The sequence below is a fragment of the Bombus flavifrons genome, chromosome 5, assembly GCF_040668555.2.
Source record: "Bombus flavifrons isolate JBK064 chromosome 5, iyBomFlav1_principal, whole genome shotgun sequence".
NCBI lineage: Eukaryota > Metazoa > Arthropoda > Insecta > Hymenoptera > Apidae > Bombus > Bombus flavifrons.
Genome location: NC_138446.1, coordinates 12,794,199 through 12,807,765, shown reverse-complemented (window position 1 = coordinate 12,807,765; position 13,567 = coordinate 12,794,199). Strand labels below are relative to the sequence as shown.

Genomic DNA, 13,567 nt, shown 5'->3' with positions numbered 1-13,567 from the left:
AATAATATAAAACAAAAAACTTTGTGAATCTATTATTTCCTCATAAAGCGAAAGAAACTTTTCGGACAACCTGATAGTTGAATTTTGCTTTCTTCTACGCTAACGATAAGTAGAATAACAGCGAATTTAATCGGACAAGCTTCGGTAGTTTGTGACGTGTCAGTTAGTGAACAAAGAACGTCGCAAAAGGAGTAATTAACAGATTCCGGGTTCATGTGCATTTTTATATTTTTACGAACGTTACGAACTAGAGAAACGAAACCTAAATAAAAGCGTGTTTCGTCTATTAAATATCGTAATTAGTAATCTACTTTGGATAATATATCGTCGTACATTATACGCACTGCGCGTATTTTTGCATCTCCACGTTTTCCATAAATGCATAAAAATTCGCAGTCTAGTAATTAACAGCGAGGAAACTCATTTTCTTTTGAGTCTACAATGGACGATGTATGCTGCATTGTTTTACTTTCCGTCTTGTTGTATCTTTTTCGCGGAAATACATTCAACGAAACGGACATTACGAGGTTCATCGGGTCGAAAAATCCAAATTGAACTATTTTCACAATTTCGAGAACAATCGAAAGAAGACGGAAATGTATCTACAATTTGTTGAAGCGCAAGCAAAAATTTCAAAAACAAAACTCTCTATTAATAAAGCGACACAAAGAACAACTTTTACAATGAACAATGTGCAAAGCAATAGATGCAACAAAGGAAGAAAAGGAGGGGGGGTGGGGAATGTTCTATTCACTGGCGAGGAGAAATTTAATTCATACCAGATGTTTTTCCTCATTATTGTTACAATTCACGAAAAGAAATGGTAAAATCTCGATGATAAAACGAATATATGATTTGGCAAAACAGGTACAGAGTTCACTGGGAGAAAAATAAATGGCAATTGATACTTGTATTTTACAACGCAACATATTAATAAATACGTGTAAACGGATTATTGTTAACGGATTCATTTTCCACTGCAATAATGACGCAGTTCGTTAAGTAAAAATTATCGAAACATATTTAGCGATAGAAAGCATATTCGGTTGACGTAATACGTCAGATTTATTCATTGTACGAACAGTGTACGAAAATAGAGGACAGTTTGACAATACATATTTGGCGATTAAAAGAATCCGTCAGAGAGGAATTTATCACGAAATGCAATACGAAAATTGTTTAAATTATTACTAAATCGTTAATTGACAACGTTCGTGCCATGACGTTGCTGCATTGCGAAAATTTCGACAGCGTGTAATGTGATTATTCGAGTTTTAACGTCGATGGGTTAATATTTTGCACAGAAATACAGAGAAAAGAATGGAAATTAAAAAGAAAATGAAGAATTCGTTCAGCATATACGGCTCGTTTTTTGAATCCTCGGAGTGGGCAACCCTTATTAGCAATGAAAACTCCAATGGTTTTTGTTCTTTATTGTGTTCAACTGTATTACTCTTAATTAAGAGCAGAAACGTTCGTCTTAATTAACAGTTCGTTGAAAATACGTGTTACGATCCTTTTAGCTGTTACAAGAGAAACTCACGCCCATTTCGCCATCGTAACAATAGTGTTTTATAATTCTAAATAAGAATAATTCTAAAAGAAGTCGAAAATCTGGTAATTCCATTACGAAACCAACCTTACGCTACAGAAAAATATATCTGATCGATACAATCTCGTGAAAACAGTCACGGAAAACCGTGACGTGTAACAACGTTTTCTGCTAGTCTGTTCGAAAAGTCCGTAGTATTTTTGACAGTTGACGTACTGTGTACTGTGTATTTAGCAAGATTGCGAAGCCACCGATAAATGGTAAAAATGCCACTGAAAGTAACGATGCGTATGTTATTTGATAAAATGCTAATTCTATTGAAACACGTTATCCTTCGATTCTTTTAAAATTTTCTTACCGTCATTGCGAACAATCCAATCTCAAAATAAAATCGATAACATAGAAACGAATCTCTGCAAGTAAAGAATTAGTTTTCCAAGTGTATCCAAAAATCCCTGTCACAGGAAACGGCGTATATCAACGAACTGTGAAATGAAAACTGGTTCAAACGAGTTTGTTTGGTTTGTTTCTGCTGTTGGTCACCGTTTCCCGTGCCCTGTATAGAAGATATCAATCATATTATTAAACTACGTAGGAGTTGGCTCCGTTTCTACAACGTACGATTCCTACAACGACGGAATAACAGATCTCGCGATTGAATTTAATTTCAACGCGAACAACGTCTCAGAAATTGTTTTACTCAACCTGCTCATTCATTTACATTCTATTTCGTTATCGACTGCGATAATTGGGTCACGTTAATTCGGCAAATATGTAATTTCGCGTGATAATTTGGCAAATAGTCTTGCATTATTTTGCGATAATGTAAATATTAATAAGCCCGCAAGATATTTGCGAATTTTAGTTTCCCTTTTTGGTTGCCGGCAACGAGATTACGCCACGGAATCGGAATTTTCGCGCTTGCGTATCGAGAAATCGTTTAATTAACGGCTCGAGCGGATTAAACTATTATCAAAAAACATTTACGCGGCTCGTAGCGAGGCGGTTAATTGCGTCGATAGTAGCGATTAATTCTGGCATTCGTAAAAGCGGTGGACATCCGCTGCGAAAAGTACACGCGTCGCTCACACATCCGTAATTATTAAGTTTGTTTCTGCTGTCTGCCAATGAGCCGAAAATAAGCCAAAGGCCGTAAAATTTATAGCTTGATTATCGGTCGAAAAATGGGAACAATTTGTGGGCCATTCCGGACATCGTCTGCGATCCTTCCACCAATAGATATTGAAAGCTTCGCGTATTACTGAAATTATTTACTTTGATGGCTGGAATTTGTTGACCAAAGACTGAACGGCTATTTCAAATGAAGATTTATGAAACGCAATTGATCAGGTGGCCAATATTTCTAGCTTTTACGTACGATTTGTGTTTGACAATGTTTTAACTAACTGAATAATTTTATAGTTTATATACGAGATTTAAATAACATACGATTATTAGTTGTAGAAAATTGTCAATCGTTTGATATACAGAACGATCCATCGATCTTACGTACACGTTGAAAAACTTCTTCAATTTAGTCAAATTATATAAAAGTGGAAGTCGTGACTAAACCAAATGCAATGTTTCGATTAATTGAAGAATTTTGTAATTTACATATATAAAATTGAAATAATATATGATTATCCCTTACATGAAATTGACTATTTGTTAATATCAAGAAGCATCCATCGATGTTACGTAGCAGAGAACTTTCTCAACTTATCGAAATTCTATAAGGTCGGAAATGCTTGAGTTGTACTACTGACAAGTCAAATACGATACAAGTAACGGGTCTCGATATCTTATTATAAACAGTATAGAGTACACAAGCTTCTGGATATCGATCGTTCTATGATACTACGCCGCAAAAACAGGATATTAAACCGCAACCTGTGCTTAATACCGAAAGATTAACACGGGACCAAAGGTAAATACGATGTCCATTTGGTCGATGAATCTTGCTACTTGTTAGCTAGTTGCACTGGTAGTGTTTCAACACTATTCTCGTAAGTTTCCTCGAAATACCCTCGAAAACTGAATATTCAAATTTATGCCATGAATATGCGACTGACACAGAAAATTCGAATTTGACTAACAACTATCGCACTTTGTGTTTCGAAATAAAATGTTTTTCTTACGATCGTTAAATTCGACGCTGGAATTAATAAATAAAATTAGATCGGACGAAAATTAATCTGTATGTATTCTACGTGAAAATTAGGTATTTTCGACGAACCAAAATTGGCTGTTGAAACAGTCTGATATTAATACGCATCGCATCGATGACGTTATGAATTTAAATTATGCCTTTCGTCCGGCTCTTTCGCTCAAGTTTTATCACGCGTAAAGACAAACATTAATTCTCGTAATTGGAATCGTAAATAAATACAAGCTCATGAAGCGCGATAACACGCGATCGAAACGGAATTAAATGTGGCGTAGAAAACGGAAGGGCGGATAACTTTATAATCTAGAACAATCGTATTCTTTCGCGTTTATACGGAACTTTTAACAACGAAGAACCAAGGATAAGAAACTTGGTTCGAACGCAAACGAGAAGTTAGCAAGTTTGCTTCCCAAGGTATGAATAATTTTCATTCAAGCCTCTACATCGTGGAAATTCAAATTTGGAAGCGTTCCCAGTCCGAAATTTATTTCCTTCTCGTACCGTGCATATCTAAGAAATCGCAATTTTTTGTTTGGAAATATACTATAGATCTACTATATTATACTATTATACTTATATTATTATACTATTCAAAGTCTTACAGATAGATACTTTTTTACGAATAAATCGCGTGCGTTATAAGAAACATTTTGCAATTTCGTTAACATTGTAACGAGACACGAGTATTATGATTACATTGATAAAGTTTCCAACATATCAGAAAATATATGTGAAAGTTATAAGATATTAAATGTAAACATATATTTCGCATTATATTCATAATCCTCGATATTTAACGAATAAAAATTCAAAAATCAACTTTTGGACATTTATTATAAGATCAAAGATCAAGTTCGAGATGCCTGTTCATGCTGTATACTAAGTTGTTTTACTAAATATAAATAGGCAATAAATATCTTGTAAGTTTCTATATCCATTTTCAGATTCGTCTCAAACTTGACCGATATCAATCGTGATAGGCGTGTCTCGTTATAACGCCAATGAAAATTTGTAATTTCTTACGTGACACATGCAACGTGAGCATAAAGATTTTCTACGATAAGCGTTCAAATACTTTCGCGAGTCACCGCTACAAATCGATTTCCTTCGGGCGAAGTTATAAAATAGTATCTATCAACATATCAAAGGATTTTTTTCAAGAAGCGATCTTTTCGCTTCTTAGCTTTTTCTCGAATTATCCGGAAAATTTTTTTCTTATATTCTATTAAATTATTCGGAATACAGGACGTAGTTTTTACGGTGACCATGTCGTTCTTTAGAGGAAGCTTCCATTTCTAAGTCACTGTCCAACTGGTGCGTTTGGCCGGTTGCTCATAAATTTACCTCCGGAATTCCATTACTCCGAGGTGGAATCGATATTTCACTATTGCGAAGAGAAATCTCGAGTACTCGAAACCACTTCGAGGCCGAAGGATCCGTTTCACGAACGGTTTCGAGTTTATTTGCAGACTCTGATCCTTTTGTAACCCCGAAATCACTGCCAGTTTCAGAAACTTCTATTCGTTACTCAAATTCGTCATTCGGAATGCAGGAAACCGATGCCGCAATCTCCTTACACGAATTAACGACGCAAATTTCAAATATGTGAATTAGATGGTAAACGTTCTCTTAGTTTAAGCTGACTGATGATAAGTAGACTGCAGATTTTTATGCAAATTCACATTTTCATGAATATAATTAAGAAAATGGAGATAGAAAATTGATTTTCCTGTTAGATATCACAAAGACTATTATCATATTCCAGATATGTTATACATTTTTACAAATTATTTGCATTTTACCCATTTTTGCATTTTCAAATTTCTCGTAGGTGCATAAAGGTCGGCAATCCAATGACTGGAGAGAAATAATAGAGCGAATGATCTTAGCGTGGCCTTTAAAGATCATAAAACTTAAAATTAATTACTTTCGTCGTTGCTTTGCATTAGTTAGGATGTGTTTCGACGTTATCAGAATAATGTATGGTCTAGTTTTATGGGTACAAAGTAATTTCGCTAGAACAGATAGTCTTAAAAGAAGTTTCCGAGAAAGAAAAGCAATTCGGATACAGGATCGTACATAAAGAACTTGCTTAAAGTCGTAAAAAAAAATTTACCGCGAGATAATATTGCATTTTCGTCTTAACAGGAGGAAGGAGATTTTTCACATTTGTCAGCTACGAATTCCAGTATGTCGGATAATTTACCGGAATTTAATTACGATGCGAACATTGATAAGAAACTGATAGCGAAAATTGATATGTCTACCATAGGATAGAGAAAATTTCATTTCGCAACGTTTATTTTCTTTACGCTCTGATATCGAAGTACGTCTTACACGGCGAAGTACCGAAAGGTGCTTGATACTGAAAATTTCTACGAAAAGAAACTTCTCAATTTTCTCGTATTAATTAAGAAACTAGGAAAGTGCTTAAGATTATTAAATGATAGTCTCCGTGGTCGTTCTATATCGACTCGATATTTTCATTTGTTAATTTAAGAAAGCTATCCAACACTCTGAACCATAACCACTGGAAACCTTCCCTGAAATTTCTAATTTCCACGTCAGAATGTCACTCGAATATTTTCGATCGTATTGACTGCTTTTTGGTACTTACAAATGAATAATATATAATAATTATTAAACCTGCTACCATAGTTTGTACGTAGGTTGATAATTCGAAGCATAGGTAGTATACGATATTACCCTCGGTGTATTCGTCGGTTAAGTTGTCATTTGTTGAGTAGAATCCATTCTATTACATCCGACTAGGAGAATTCATATTAAATTGTGTACACACAGACTGCAATCAAAACTATGAGTAATGTTTCCGTTTCCAGAGAACATAGAATATGACGTTGCAGAAGCGTTAGGATAATTGAATGTTCGGATAATGGAACGTTCGGATGGTTGGCTATTCGGATAATAGAGGTTTGCTTCTAACGCGTTTACGTATTCCTTCGTTATCAGCCGACCAAGATTCGCCTGACCTGTTCGGAAACTGTCACCAGCCTTTGTGATGCTAATTTAACGCTCCAGTCTGCCCTATGCCTCGCGAATCTCTCGTCCCTCCTATGGCAAGAGTTTTCTAAAGGGGACAAAAGGCAGCGTATTTTTATTTCTATCACGAGATGTGATAAAAGATCGTCACGATCCAAAGTTCGAGAAACGGGCAATGACGAGAGAACTCCAGCGAAAAGAGGAAAACGAAAGGAACGTTCGGACTTACCGGTCGACAATTTCCTGCTGGATCGCGTGAAAAGTTTGCCGAGGAAAATGAAAAAGTGGCTAGCATCGTCTGTCCTCTATTCCGGCAGATTTTACCGGCGCGAATAAATAAATCGTGGCAACGTCGAAACTCGGAAGGCATTTTACAATGTTCGAGCAACCCCGGAAGGGGTTGCCGAAGAAATGCGCGGAATCCCACTTATCCAGTGAAGTACCTGTAAAGTCTCGTTCACTTTCCCAACTATCGCGAGCAGAACACCGTGATAGAATGTTATCCATGCTTTTCGCGATCGTTTCGCCGTGAAACTACGCCCGTTTCGTAAATCGGCTGCGTTACGCTTTGAAATTCCTCTTCTCACCCGCTTCCAAAGTCTGCACGTTATTTTACCTGATAATTCTTCGGCATTCATTTTCAATTAAGCGTTCGATTTCGCGCGATGAGACTGTCGATAACGTTTTACGTATACTTGGAATTTTTGTCCTTCTTGTTTCATTGGATTTCGGGTTGAGGACTGAGCACGATGTATACAGTTGGTCACAAAAGTTTATGGTTCATGTACGTTCCTTGAATATAAAATACCGTGACAAAAATGCTAATCCCACGGATTTTCTCTACGCGTTACGAAATATATATATCGTCCAAACCTATCACCTTTACTTACCAGGTATGTAAATATGAAACCGGAATTTTTGTATAGAAAATACACGTTTATTGTATGAAAGTGATTAAAAATATTTTATTCCAAGTATTGCCCATCGCTAGCTATACATTTTTCCCACATGTCTGGCAATTGGTGGATGCCACGCCAACAAAACTGTCGCTCTTTTGAGGCAAACCAGTCATCGAGCCATTTTCGTACATTTTCGTAAGAAGTGAAGTGCTGGTCAGAAAGTGCGTGTCCCATCGATGCAAATAAATAGTAATCGGACGGAGCCAAGTCTGGTGAGTAAGCCGCGTGCGAAAGTATTTCCCAACTGAACGCTTCGATCGTTTCCTTGACCGGTTTTGCTGTATGCGATGGTGCATTATCACGAAGCAAAATTACTTTGTGTTGCCTTTTTTGATATTCTGGTCGTTTTTCACGCAAAGCTTGATTCAAATCGATCATTTGTTGTCGGCAGCGCTCGGTATTAACGGTTTCGCCAGGTTTTAACAGCTCGGTGGTCTTTTTCGGTGGTCTTCCACGTTCTTCGTTCCTCCCGTCAAAATTGCCACTTCTGAATTTTTTAAACCACTCAAAGCACCGTGATTTACCAAGAGCATGCTCACCGTAAGCTTCGACAAGCATTCGATGCGATTCTGCAGCAGTTTTCTTCAAATGGTAACAGAAAATCAATGCTGTCCGCAAATCGTAGTTCCCAGGCACAAAATTTGCCATGTTCAACGCTATTACAAACTATGCTGTTGTATGAAACTTGTATTGTTCCGAGTCGAAAATGTTTGTGAGATGTCAACAAAGACTTTTGGCATCAATGACGCAGTTTAGTGATAGCTACATTATCAGCTAGGGCCATCTATAGGCAAATTCCGGTTCCATACTTACAGATCTGATAGAAAGAAGAAGGAAAAGAATATAAAATACGTCGACGTGAAATTACAAAGATAATAGGCTTAGTATTGTATTAATACCCTGCTATCTTCGTAGCGTAGAAAACACTAAATGATTTTGTAATTTCCGATGCAACGTTATCCCGAGATTCTTAACGAATTAAATGTTTTTATTTGGTTTAATCATCTGTAGAGATACATTAATAACAATGGAATCGATATGTACATATAAATAATTTTGCGACAAATCACGTTTTTAGTTCCTTCGGTACGTCGAATACACAAAATTCGTATGTAGAGTTTCGTGATTGACTGTATAATGGGGAAAATATTTCCACAACGCGCAGATGGAAATTATCGTGACGCGCAATTGGTATTTCGAAGAATCGATGAAATACGACAATTGAGTTATATTGATTGCGACTCAGGGTCATGAATAGCAAGTATACGGCCGAATTGTAATAGAGTGATTCACATAACGTGATTTATGCGCCTAGACGTATGAATATTAATTAGGACGGTGGTCATAACTGCTGAAGTAAATAAACGGTATTCAATCATCGTTTCGCGTCAGGACAGCTTTGCAATCAGCCAGGCTCACGCATAAAACATTGTCAATTCATAAATTAGAGGAAAAGAAACGTGCATGTGTATATAATGAAAGCAAAGCAAGTCTAACACGCGACACTCGATTAATAATCACATACTTTTTATAAAATTTACTTTATTTATTATAAAATACTTCATTTATTGCAAACTTCCGTTATTTATTATACTATATATATATACAGGGTCGTTGGTGACTGGTGGTACAAGCGGAAATGGGGTGATTCTACGCGAAAAAAGAAGTCGAAAATATAGAATACAAATTTTTTTTTTTTTAATTTTTCCATCGAGACAACGATCTACAGTGAGATCCGTTATAACAAGACGTGATAAAGTGCACGCGTACCGAGCGAAAATTCAAAGTCGATTTTCTCGAAAACAAAGCCTCAAACGAAAAATTTTTATTCTATATTTTCGACTTCTTTTTTCGCGTAGAATCACCCCCTTTCCGCTTGTACCACCAGTTACCAACCACCCTGTATATACTTTACTTTGGAATATAATTCTCTACAATTGTCTGGTAACGTTACAACACGCGAATGCGTGTGGAATTCCGGCTGATGTTTAGACGAGAAATTTATACGTCACGTCACATACGAATAATGTGTAATACACAAGGTGGTTGCTGAAACTCCCGTTTCTACAACCTCGCTCGCGCCTTCCAGGAACCGAGAAACCGTTTGAAAAACGACTGAATCCTGTATTAATAGCAGCTACTTTAAAGTTATACGCTGTACGTGCCCGAAACTAACTTGGAAACCAACCAACGGTGGTATACGTGCTGGTGAAACTGTCAATGTCGATGGATTTGTTACAAGGGAATTCGGTTTACGGTCATGAAAGCTTTGTCGAAACTCCATTGAAAGTCAGCTGCTTGATGAACCGCTTTAAATGACTCGTAGCGGAAAGATCGTTTGCAATAAACAAACAGAGTAAAAATCTGTCAAGATAATAAAGCGAAACACGACGTGTGCGCGAATCGAGCGAGACATTTTGTCTGTCAGCAAGTTTGATGAGATAACGTTAATCCCTTTTCGCATTGTCGAGTGTAGAGGTCATTAAATTAAGCCGTAAACGCGATGTTTAAACGGAAGCTCGTTGAAAAGTCATCCTGAAAATATATATTCCACGATTAATCGCCACGATAGCATTTTGAGCCACGCGTTTCAGGTCGATTAATTATTAATCGATAATGTTGATGGTCCGAGTCCCGATGGGCAGGTATTATTTTCAATTGAAATGGAATTTTATTGTCGTAACTAAATCCAGTTGGAACGGTCCAGCAGTTTGGTACAATGCATAGATTAATCAGCGGTAACCGGAAATCTGCGTGTTCGGTGCCAATGTGTCGTTCGATGGAAAAACGTGGCGTCGCGACAACGTCAGACTTTTTTCGTATCAGCATCCCGGAAACCAGCTGCCAGATAGAAACGCACATTCAACTTCCAGCCAAGTTTTTACACGGTGCGCAAGAAAAATCGAATCGAGGTAATAGAAACGTGTACGAAGAAAAATTGACAGTAGTAAAAATACACACAAAAAAAGAAAAGAATAGAAAATGAATAACGAAGTTTGAAACTTTGAGTGGCACAGTGGTCATCGATAACCCATGTTACTGAATCGTTTAGAATGTCTGAGATAAGATCAACTTCGTTTGCTAAAAAATGGTCAACGATGTGAATAACTTAACAAACATTGCCAGAGAAAAAGTGTGCAAATACGATATATAACATCTTGCAAAAGTTAAATGTTACGGTGTAGTATATTTCAATCTGTCGAGGTTCCCAGGAAACAAAATACGTCTACAAAATTCGCATGGCGGTCAACATGTTCAATAACGAAATAACGAGGTTTAAATAAAATGAAATGGCCAAGTTTTAGAATTCATTTTCGAATAGTTATTATCATACTGCGAACGATATAGTAGGAAACGATATAAAATACACGCTTTCTACGATATTTGATAGCATAGATTTAATTTGCATAAAAATCCTCGGTCTACTTGTTACATCGTTTTGCACCGTTCAATTAAATAGTTTGATAACAAACAATTCGCTTTTAACGACATTCTACGGAAGTTGGCAAGATTCCTTTCAAGTGTTCCTTGTCGGTAAAGTAAAATTAGGGTGGGACAGTACGAAGGAAACGAAAGGATAGCAAACAGAAAGGAGAAAAAGGCTTACCAAATAAGCGCGAAGCTGCAAATCAATCGAACGTGTAACGAGTACGACCCAGTTTTGGGCGAAGTCTTTGAAGATGGCTTTACGTCCTTTGAATTCCCCAGACACGGTTATTCTTTTCAGTGTATCATATAGTTCCCCTTTCGTTCGAGCGCCTGGGATACACAAAACAAAAGAGAATTTTTATTGTTAGTTTAGAACGTTTGTTCCCACTCGATAGTCGCCGGTAATAGCGTGACTGTACTCTTTATTTGTATTTATTAAAAAGAATCCTATTAGAACACAATTCTAGTGACCGAATTTCGCAAATTGATAGAACTTTAAGTATATCGTATGCAAGCTTTTGGGTAATTAGCAGAAACACAGAATAGCGAGAAATACGCGAAACAATTATAATAATCGCTGTGTACCTATTCTTCGATGAGAACGAAACGACGGGAGAAAGAATATCACCAGGCGAGTAAATATATCATGCCGATCGATTTTATTCTGAGTTTGAATATTATCGATTGCAGATATTTCAGGACAGGCTAATAAATATTAATCAAAACATTACGTTTTCAGTGGTACGTAGCTTGGTTTCGTGTGTGTTGCGTTCCCGGAACGATTCAACGTTTAATCAAAATTTTAATTTCACGCATAAAACTTGTATTAAATTTACAATGCATGGACATGCATCGTCGCGTCCTATTATCGTGGAATTTTCGAATTTTCCTCGCACCACAGAAAACTGAAACATTTATGTCATTATGAGAATTCCCTCGGGTTCGAAGCGTTTGCCATATCGTAATATCGTCGACGAGTCGCGAAAAATTCTTACCTATTGTAATTAAACGTTCTCGAATTTCAATCAATTATATTCGTTTGTATACTTCCTGTTACGATCCTCCAACTTTTGCGTCCGAAATCTTGTCCGCGTTTCAACACACAGAATTCATCAAACGCTAACATCCATTTGCGTCGAAAAAAGAAAGAAAAAAAAAAAATAACGGGACAAATCGTGATTTTTAATCCACGCCCGCCAAAAAAAATGTCAAAAGATCGGAAGCACCAGAATTATAAATATAGAAAAATCATCGGCATGTTGTAAATCTGATATTTCCCGAACAGGCAACATTTCATTCACACAAATTCGTTAACATCGTCCACAAATTTCAATCGATCATTCCATCTATACAATTGCCGAATAAAAAGTAACGAACGCAAATTGAATTGAAATTCATAGCTTTATTGTTATAATTGAAGAGCAAAGAAGAAATAAAATAAAAACTTCTCTGTAAATATTTATAAACGTTATACTGTGGATAATATTTCGCCATATCGAGATATCTATCATGCAATAACAATTAATAGAATACGTCGTTCGGGAAAGGTTGGTTGCGGAGGAAAACTTGAAAAATTTAGCTGTTAAAAGGTATAAAAAATATAGGTTATATGTGTAATTTACGTTTCAAGCGCTTTTAACGTTACCTATTATTTAAAGCGCAGTTTTATAATGAATGCATCGGACGATAATCAGCGAATTTTTAAACATTCTGTACTTGCAATTTAGAGAACATTATTTACGAATAAAACGGAAACTCCTGGATAAGTTATTAAAACTTTCATAGGAAACAGAATTCATTTTCTGCTTCGAAATATTTTCCAATATTCCTATTTTATTTAACCAAAATACCTGACTAGAAAGAAAGAAGCAATTATATACCATAAATATACCTGATATTAATCCTCTCTATATGAATAACAATGCGAAGCTTTCTATTATTATTTTACTTAACTTTAACTTTCCATCATTTATCCAATTTTACTTAATTCACTTACCAAAGAAAGTACTATTTCTATGACTTCATGTACACACAATAGGCGTGCGTAATTTTTGCAACATTCTACCTCGTATCTTTTTTTTACTTCTCTTTTATTAATAAAATTGAAAATGAACTAACTACGTTACATTTTAACAATACGCGCGCCAAACAGAGCGAAGCTAACGTTTTTACTATTACGTTTCATGTTCACGATGGGCATACAGACTTTTGTAACTAAATGTACTTTTCTCAGGAATATTTACATATTTACATATTTACATATATCATATATAATTAGTATTTACATATGCCCTTCGTTCAGTACACACCGATGTCGCTAAATGAATGAAGAAGCACAACGAATATAGCGCGATCGTTCGGTAATTGCTTAAAAAGAGTCGTTTTTCCCAAATGATTCGAACCATTTTCAATTCGTCAGTTTGTCGATGAGTCGGTCACAGAGATTTCGATGACCACACG

General features: G+C 36.2%; 1 protein-coding gene across 22 annotated transcripts in view; it reads right to left on the bottom strand.

Annotated features, from left to right (window-relative positions):
* The window catches only part of LOC138179868 (TWiK family of potassium channels protein 7), a 322,181-nt gene that overhangs the window by 149,427 nt on the left and 159,187 nt on the right, over nucleotides 1-13,567 (bottom strand). For 3 of the 22 annotated variants that reach the window (XM_069113077.1, XM_069113079.1, XM_069113076.1), the window contains one exon: nucleotides 11,286-11,437. The exons of the other annotated variants lie outside the window; for them this stretch is intronic. The gene's annotated coding sequence lies outside the window, so the exon portion shown is untranslated. The remainder of the gene's footprint in view (nucleotides 1-11,285; nucleotides 11,438-13,567) is intronic. 22 annotated transcript variants of the gene reach the window in all.